This window comes from Carcharodon carcharias, chromosome 1 (genome assembly GCF_017639515.1).
Source record: "Carcharodon carcharias isolate sCarCar2 chromosome 1, sCarCar2.pri, whole genome shotgun sequence".
Classification (NCBI taxonomy): Eukaryota; Metazoa; Chordata; class Chondrichthyes; order Lamniformes; family Lamnidae; genus Carcharodon; species Carcharodon carcharias.
This window is the reverse complement of record NC_054467.1, coordinates 261,703,316-261,712,633: the sequence shown is the minus strand read 5'-3', so window position 1 is coordinate 261,712,633 and position 9,318 is coordinate 261,703,316.

The window sequence follows — 9,318 nt, the reverse complement described above, 5'->3', positions numbered from 1 at the left end:
CTCTGTGTCCCACACTAAGATCTCTCTGCTCTGTGTCCCACACTAAGATCTCTCTGCTCTGTGTCCCACACTAAGATCTCTCTGCTCTGTGTCCCACACTAAGATCTCTCTGCTCTGTGTCCCACACTAAGATCTCTCTGCTCTGTGTCCCACACTAAGATCTCTCTGCTCTGTGTCCCACACTAAGATCTCTCTGCTCTGTGTCCCACACTAAGATCTCTCTGCTCTGTGTCCCACACTAAGATCTCTCTGCTCTGTGTCCCACACTAAGATCTCTCTGCTCTGTGTCCCACACTAAGATCTCTCTGCTCTGTGTCCCACACTAAGATCTCTCTGCTCTGTGTCCCACACTAAGATCTCTCTGCTCTGTGTCCCACACTAAGATCTCTCTGCTCTGTGTCCCACACTAAGATCTCTCTGCTCTGTGTCCCACACTAAGATCTCTCTGCTCTGTGTCCCACACTAAGATCTCTCTGCTCTGTGTCCCACACTAAGATCTCTCTGCTCTGTGTCCCACACTAAGATCTCTCTGCTCTGTGTCCCACACTAAGATCTCTCTGCTCTGTGTCCCACACTAAGATCTCTCTGCTCTGTGTCCCACACTAAGATCTCTCTGCTCTGTGTCCCACACTAAGATCTCTCTGCTCTGTGTCCCACACTAAGATCTCTCTGCTCTGTGTCCCACACTAAGATCTCTCTGCTCTGTGTCCCACACTAAGATCTCTCTGCTCTGTGTCCCACACTAAGATCTCTCTGCTCTGTGTCCCACACTAAGATCTCTCTGCTCTGTGTCCCACACTAAGATCTCTCTGCTCTGTGTCCCACACTAAGATCTCTCTGCTCTGTGTCCCACACTAAGATCTCTCTGCTCTGTGTCCCACACTAAGATCTCTCTGCTCTGTGTCCCACACTAAGATCTCTCTGCTCTGTGTCCCACACTAAGATCTCTCTGCTCTGTGTCCCACACTAAGATCTCTCTGCTCTGTGTCCCACACTAAGATCTCTCTGCTCTGTGTCCCACACTAAGATCTCTCTGCTCTGTGTCCCACACTAAGATCTCTCTGCTCTGTGTCCCACACTAAGATCTCTCTGCTCTGTGTCCCACACTAAGATCTCTCTGCTCTGTGTCCCACACTAAGATCTCTCTGCTCTGTGTCCCACACTAAGATCTCTCTGCTCTGTGTCCCACACTAAGATCTCTCTGCTCTGTGTCCCACACTAAGATCTCTCTGCTCTGTGTCCCACACTAAGATCTCTCTGCTCTGTGTCCCACACTAAGATCTCTCTGCTCTGTGTCCCACACTAAGATCTCTCTGCTCTGTGTCCCACACTAAGATCTCTCTGCTCTGTGTCCCACACTAAGATCTCTCTGCTCTGTGTCCCACACTAAGATCTCTCTGCTCTGTGTCCCACACTAAGATCTCTCTGCTCTGTGTCCCACACTAAGATCTCTCTGCTCTGTGTCCCACACTAAGATCTCTCTGCTCTGTGTCCCACACTAAGATCTCTCTGCTCTGTGTCCCACACTAAGATCTCTCTGCTCTGTGTCCCACACTAAGATCTCTCTGCTCTGTGTCCCACACTAAGATCTCTCTGCTCTGTGTCCCACACTAAGATCTCTCTGCTCTGTGTCCCACACTAAGATCTCTCTGCTCTGTGTCCCACACTAAGATCTCTCTGCTCTGTGTCCCACACTAAGATCTCTCTGCTCTGTGTCCCACACTAAGATCTCTCTGCTCTGTGTCCCACACTAAGATCTCTCTGCTCTGTGTCCCACACTAAGATCTCTCTGCTCTGTGTCCCACACTAAGATCTCTCTGCTCTGTGTCCCACACTAAGATCTCTCTGCTCTGTGTCCCACACTAAGATCTCTCTGCTCTGTGTCCCACACTAAGATCTCTCTGCTCTGTGTCCCACACTAAGATCTCTCTGCTCTGTGTCCCACACTAAGATCTCTCTGCTCTGTGTCCCACACTAAGATCTCTCTGCTCTGTGTCCCACACTAAGATCTCTCTGCTCTGTGTCCCACACTAAGATCTCTCTGCTCTGTGTCCCACACTAAGATCTCTCTGCTCTGTGTCCCACACTAAGATCTCTCTGCTCTGTGTCCCACACTAAGATCTCTCTGCTCTGTGTCCCACACTAAGATCTCTCTGCTCTGTGTCCCACACTAAGATCTCTCTGCTCTGTGTCCCACACTAAGATCTCTCTGCTCTGTGTCCCACACTAAGATCTCTCTGCTCTGTGTCCCACACTAAGATCTCTCTGCTCTGTGTCCCACACTAAGATCTCTCTGCTCTGTGTCCCACACTAAGATCTCTCTGCTCTGTGTCCCACACTAAGATCTCTCTGCTCTGTGTCCCACACTAAGATCTCTCTGCTCTGTGTCCCACACTAAGATCTCTCTGCTCTGTGTCCCACACTAAGATCTCTCTGCTCTGTGTCCCACACTAAGATCTCTCTGCTCTGTGTCCCACACTAAGATCTCTCTGCTCTGTGTCCCACACTAAGATCTCTCTGCTCTGTGTCCCACACTAAGATCTCTCTGCTCTGTGTCCCACACTAAGATCTCTCTGCTCTGTGTCCCACACTAAGATCTCTCTGCTCTGTGTCCCACACTAAGATCTCTCTGCTCTGTGTCCCACACTAAGATCTCTCTGCTCTGTGTCCCACACTAAGATCTCTCTGCTCTGTGTCCCACACTAAGATCTCTCTGCTCTGTGTCCCACACTAAGATCTCTCTGCTCTGTGTCCCACACTAAGATCTCTCTGCTCTGTGTCCCACACTAAGATCTCTCTGCTCTGTGTCCCACACTAAGATCTCTCTGCTCTGTGTCCCACACTAAGATCTCTCTGCTCTGTGTCCCACACTAAGATCTCTCTGCTCTGTGTCCCACACTAAGATCTCTCTGCTCTGTGTCCCACACTAAGATCTCTCTGCTCTGTGTCCCACACTAAGATCTCTCTGCTCTGTGTCCCACACTAAGATCTCTCTGCTCTGTGTCCCACACTAAGATCTCTCTGCTCTGTGTCCCACACTAAGATCTCTCTGCTCTGTGTCCCACACTAAGATCTCTCTGCTCTGTGTCCCACACTAAGATCTCTCTGCTCTGTGTCCCACACTAAGATCTCTCTGCTCTGTGTCCCACACTAAGATCTCTCTGCTCTGTGTCCCACACTAAGATCTCTCTGCTCTGTGTCCCACACTAAGATCTCTCTGCTCTGTGTCCCACACTAAGATCTCTCTGCTCTGTGTCCCACACTAAGATCTCTCTGCTCTGTGTCCCACACTAAGATCTCTCTGCTCTGTGTCCCACACTAAGATCTCTCTGCTCTGTGTCCCACACTAAGATCTCTCTGCTCTGTGTCCCACACTAAGATCTCTCTGCTCTGTGTCCCACACTAAGATCTCTCTGCTCTGTGTCCCACACTAAGATCTCTCTGCTCTGTGTCCCACACTAAGATCTCTCTGCTCTGTGTCCCACACTAAGATCTCTCTGCTCTGTGTCCCACACTAAGATCTCTCTGCTCTGTGTCCCACACTAAGATCTCTCTGCTCTGTGTCCCACACTAAGATCTCTCTGCTCTGTGTCCCACACTAAGATCTCTCTGCTCTGTGTCCCACACTAAGATCTCTCTGCTCTGTGTCCCACACTAAGATCTCTCTGCTCTGTGTCCCACACTAAGATCTCTCTGCTCTGTGTCCCACACTAAGATCTCTCTGCTCTGTGTCCCACACTAAGATCTCTCTGCTCTGTGTCCCACACTAAGATCTCTCTGCTCTGTGTCCCACACTAAGATCTCTCTGCTCTGTGTCCCACACTAAGATCTCTCTGCTCTGTGTCCCACACTAAGATCTCTCTGCTCTGTGTCCCACACTAAGATCTCTCTGCTCTGTGTCCCACACTAAGATCTCTCTGCTCTGTGTCCCACACTAAGATCTCTCTGCTCTGTGTCCCACACTAAGATCTCTCTGCTCTGTGTCCCACACTAAGATCTCTCTGCTCTGTGTCCCACACTAAGATCTCTCTGCTCTGTGTCCCACACTAAGATCTCTCTGCTCTGTGTCCCACACTAAGATCTCTCTGCTCTGTGTCCCACACTAAGATCTCTCTGCTCTGTGTCCCACACTAAGATCTCTCTGCTCTGTGTCCCACACTAAGATCTCTCTGCTCTGTGTCCCACACTAAGATCTCTCTGCTCTGTGTCCCACACTAAGATCTCTCTGCTCTGTGTCCCACACTAAGATCTCTCTGCTCTGTGTCCCACACTAAGATCTCTCTGCTCTGTGTCCCACACTAAGATCTCTCTGCTCTGTGTCCCACACTAAGATCTCTCTGCTCTGTGTCCCACACTAAGATCTCTCTGCTCTGTGTCCCACACTAAGATCTCTCTGCTCTGTGTCCCACACTAAGATCTCTCTGCTCTGTGTCCCACACTAAGATCTCTCTGCTCTGTGTCCCACACTAAGATCTCTCTGCTCTGTGTCCCACACTAAGATCTCTCTGCTCTGTGTCCCACACTAAGATCTCTCTGCTCTGTGTCCCACACTAAGATCTCTCTGCTCTGTGTCCCACACTAAGATCTCTCTGCTCTGTGTCCCACACTAAGATCTCTCTGCTCTGTGTCCCACACTAAGATCTCTCTGCTCTGTGTCCCACACTAAGATCTCTCTGCTCTGTGTCCCACACTAAGATCTCTCTGCTCTGTGTCCCACACTAAGATCTCTCTGCTCTGTGTCCCACACTAAGATCTCTCTGCTCTGTGTCCCACACTAAGATCTCTCTGCTCTGTGTCCCACACTAAGATCTCTCTGCTCTGTGTCCCACACTAAGATCTCTCTGCTCTGTGTCCCACACTAAGATCTCTCTGCTCTGTGTCCCACACTAAGATCTCTCTGCTCTGTGTCCCACACTAAGATCTCTCTGCTCTGTGTCCCACACTAAGATCTCTCTGCTCTGTGTCCCACACTAAGATCTCTCTGCTCTGTGTCCCACACTAAGATCTCTCTGCTCTGTGTCCCACACTAAGATCTCTCTGCTCTGTGTCCCACACTAAGATCTCTCTGCTCTGTGTCCCACACTAAGATCTCTCTGCTCTGTGTCCCACACTAAGATCTCTCTGCTCTGTGTCCCACACTAAGATCTCTCTGCTCTGTGTCCCACACTAAGATCTCTCTGCTCTGTGTCCCACACTAAGATCTCTCTGCTCTGTGTCCCACACTAAGATCTCTCTGCTCTGTGTCCCACACTAAGATCTCTCTGCTCTGTGTCCCACACTAAGATCTCTCTGCTCTGTGTCCCACACTAAGATCTCTCTGCTCTGTGTCCCACACTAAGATCTCTCTGCTCTGTGTCCCACACTAAGATCTCTCTGCTCTGTGTCCCACACTAAGATCTCTCTGCTCTGTGTCCCACACTAAGATCTCTCTGCTCTGTGTCCCACACTAAGATCTCTCTGCTCTGTGTCCCACACTAAGATCTCTCTGCTCTGTGTCCCACACTAAGATCTCTCTGCTCTGTGTCCCACACTAAGATCTCTCTGCTCTGTGTCCCACACTAAGATCTCTCTGCTCTGTGTCCCACACTAAGATCTCTCTGCTCTGTGTCCCACACTAAGATCTCTCTGCTCTGTGTCCCACACTAAGATCTCTCTGCTCTGTGTCCCACACTAAGATCTCTCTGCTCTGTGTCCCACACTAAGATCTCTCTGCTCTGTGTCCCACACTAAGATCTCTCTGCTCTGTGTCCCACACTAAGATCTCTCTGCTCTGTGTCCCACACTAAGATCTCTCTGCTCTGTGTCCCACACTAAGATCTCTCTGCTCTGTGTCCCACACTAAGATCTCTCTGCTCTGTGTCCCACACTAAGATCTCTCTGCTCTGTGTCCCACACTAAGATCTCTCTGCTCTGTGTCCCACACTAAGATCTCTCTGCTCTGTGTCCCACACTAAGATCTCTCTGCTCTGTGTCCCACACTAAGATCTCTCTGCTCTGTGTCCCACACTAAGATCTCTCTGCTCTGTGTCCCACACTAAGATCTCTCTGCTCTGTGTCCCACACTAAGATCTCTCTGCTCTGTGTCCCACACTAAGATCTCTCTGCTCTGTGTCCCACACTAAGATCTCTCTGCTCTGTGTCCCACACTAAGATCTCTCTGCTCTGTGTCCCACACTAAGATCTCTCTGCTCTGTGTCCCACACTAAGATCTCTCTGCTCTGTGTCCCACACTAAGATCTCTCTGCTCTGTGTCCCACACTAAGATCTCTCTGCTCTGTGTCCCACACTAAGATCTCTCTGCTCTGTGTCCCACACTAAGATCTCTCTGCTCTGTGTCCCACACTAAGATCTCTCTGCTCTGTGTCCCACACTAAGATCTCTCTGCTCTGTGTCCCACACTAAGATCTCTCTGCTCTGTGTCCCACACTAAGATCTCTCTGCTCTGTGTCCCACACTAAGATCTCTCTGCTCTGTGTCCCACACTAAGATCTCTCTGCTCTGTGTCCCACACTAAGATCTCTCTGCTCTGTGTCCCACACTAAGATCTCTCTGCTCTGTGTCCCACACTAAGATCTCTCTGCTCTGTGTCCCACACTAAGATCTCTCTGCTCTGTGTCCCACACTAAGATCTCTCTGCTCTGTGTCCCACACTAAGATCTCTCTGCTCTGTGTCCCACACTAAGATCTCTCTGCTCTGTGTCCCACACTAAGATCTCTCTGCTCTGTGTCCCACACTAAGATCTCTCTGCTCTGTGTCCCACACTAAGATCTCTCTGCTCTGTGTCCCACACTAAGATCTCTCTGCTCTGTGTCCCACACTAAGATCTCTCTGCTCTGTGTCCCACACTAAGATCTCTCTGCTCTGTGTCCCACACTAAGATCTCTCTGCTCTGTGTCCCACACTAAGATCTCTCTGCTCTGTGTCCCACACTAAGATCTCTCTGCTCTGTGTCCCACACTAAGATCTCTCTGCTCTGTGTCCCACACTAAGATCTCTCTGCTCTGTGTCCCACACTAAGATCTCTCTGCTCTGTGTCCCACACTAAGATCTCTCTGCTCTGTGTCCCACACTAAGATCTCTCTGCTCTGTGTCCCACACTAAGATCTCTCTGCTCTGTGTCCCACACTAAGATCTCTCTGCTCTGTGTCCCACACTAAGATCTCTCTGCTCTGTGTCCCACACTAAGATCTCTCTGCTCTGTGTCCCACACTAAGATCTCTCTGCTCTGTGTCCCACACTAAGATCTCTCTGCTCTGTGTCCCACACTAAGATCTCTCTGCTCTGTGTCCCACACTAAGATCTCTCTGCTCTGTGTCCCACACTAAGATCTCTCTGCTCTGTGTCCCACACTAAGATCTCTCTGCTCTGTGTCCCACACTAAGATCTCTCTGCTCTGTGTCCCACACTAAGATCTCTCTGCTCTGTGTCCCACACTAAGATCTCTCTGCTCTGTGTCCCACACTAAGATCTCTCTGCTCTGTGTCCCACACTAAGATCTCTCTGCTCTGTGTCCCACACTAAGATCTCTCTGCTCTGTGTCCCACACTAAGATCTCTCTGCTCTGTGTCCCACACTAAGATCTCTCTGCTCTGTGTCCCACACTAAGATCTCTCTGCTCTGTGTCCCACACTAAGATCTCTCTGCTCTGTGTCCCACACTAAGATCTCTCTGCTCTGTGTCCCACACTAAGATCTCTCTGCTCTGTGTCCCACACTAAGATCTCTCTGCTCTGTGTCCCACACTAAGATCTCTCTGCTCTGTGTCCCACACTAAGATCTCTCTGCTCTGTGTCCCACACTAAGATCTCTCTGCTCTGTGTCCCACACTAAGATCTCTCTGCTCTGTGTCCCACACTAAGATCTCTCTGCTCTGTGTCCCACACTAAGATCTCTCTGCTCTGTGTCCCACACTAAGATCTCTCTGCTCTGTGTCCCACACTAAGATCTCTCTGCTCTGTGTCCCACACTAAGATCTCTCTGCTCTGTGTCCCACACTAAGATCTCTCTGCTCTGTGTCCCACACTAAGATCTCTCTGCTCTGTGTCCCACACTAAGATCTCTCTGCTCTGTGTCCCACACTAAGATCTCTCTGCTCTGTGTCCCACACTAAGATCTCTCTGCTCTGTGTCCCACACTAAGATCTCTCTGCTCTGTGTCCCACACTAAGATCTCTCTGCTCTGTGTCCCACACTAAGATCTCTCTGCTCTGTGTCCCACACTAAGATCTCTCTGCTCTGTGTCCCACACTAAGATCTCTCTGCTCTGTGTCCCACACTAAGATCTCTCTGCTCTGTGTCCCACACTAAGATCTCTCTGCTCTGTGTCCCACACTAAGATCTCTCTGCTCTGTGTCCCACACTAAGATCTCTCTGCTCTGTGTCCCACACTAAGATCTCTCTGCTCTGTGTCCCACACTAAGATCTCTCTGCTCTGTGTCCCACACTAAGATCTCTCTGCTCTGTGTCCCACACTAAGATCTCTCTGCTCTGTGTCCCACACTAAGATCTCTCTGCTCTGTGTCCCACACTAAGATCTCTCTGCTCTGTGTCCCACACTAAGATCTCTCTGCTCTGTGTCCCACACTAAGATCTCTCTGCTCTGTGTCCCACACTAAGATCTCTCTGCTCTGTGTCCCACACTAAGATCTCTCTGCTCTGTGTCCCACACTAAGATCTCTCTGCTCTGTGTCCCACACTAAGATCTCTCTGCTCTGTGTCCCACACTAAGATCTCTCTGCTCTGTGTCCCACACTAAGATCTCTCTGCTCTGTGTCCCACACTAAGATCTCTCTGCTCTGTGTCCCACACTAAGATCTCTCTGCTCTGTGTCCCACACTAAGATCTCTCTGCTCTGTGTCCCACACTAAGATCTCTCTGCTCTGTGTCCCACACTAAGATCTCTCTGCTCTGTGTCCCACACTAAGATCTCTCTGCTCTGTGTCCCACACTAAGATCTCTCTGCTCTGTGTCCCACACTAAGATCTCTCTGCTCTGTGTCCCACACTAAGATCTCTCTGCTCTGTGTCCCACACTAAGATCTCTCTGCTCTGTGTCCCACACTAAGATCTCTCTGCTCTGTGTCCCACACTAAGATCTCTCTGCTCTGTGTCCCACACTAAGATCTCTCTGCTCTGTGTCCCACACTAAGATCTCTCTGCTCTGTGTCCCACACTAAGATCTCTCTGCTCTGTGTCCCACACTAAGATCTCTCTGCTCTGTGTCCCACACTAAGATCTCTCTGCTCTGTGTCCCACACTAAGATCTCTCTGCTCTGTGTCCCACACTAAGATCTCTCTGCTCTGTGTCCCACACTAAGATC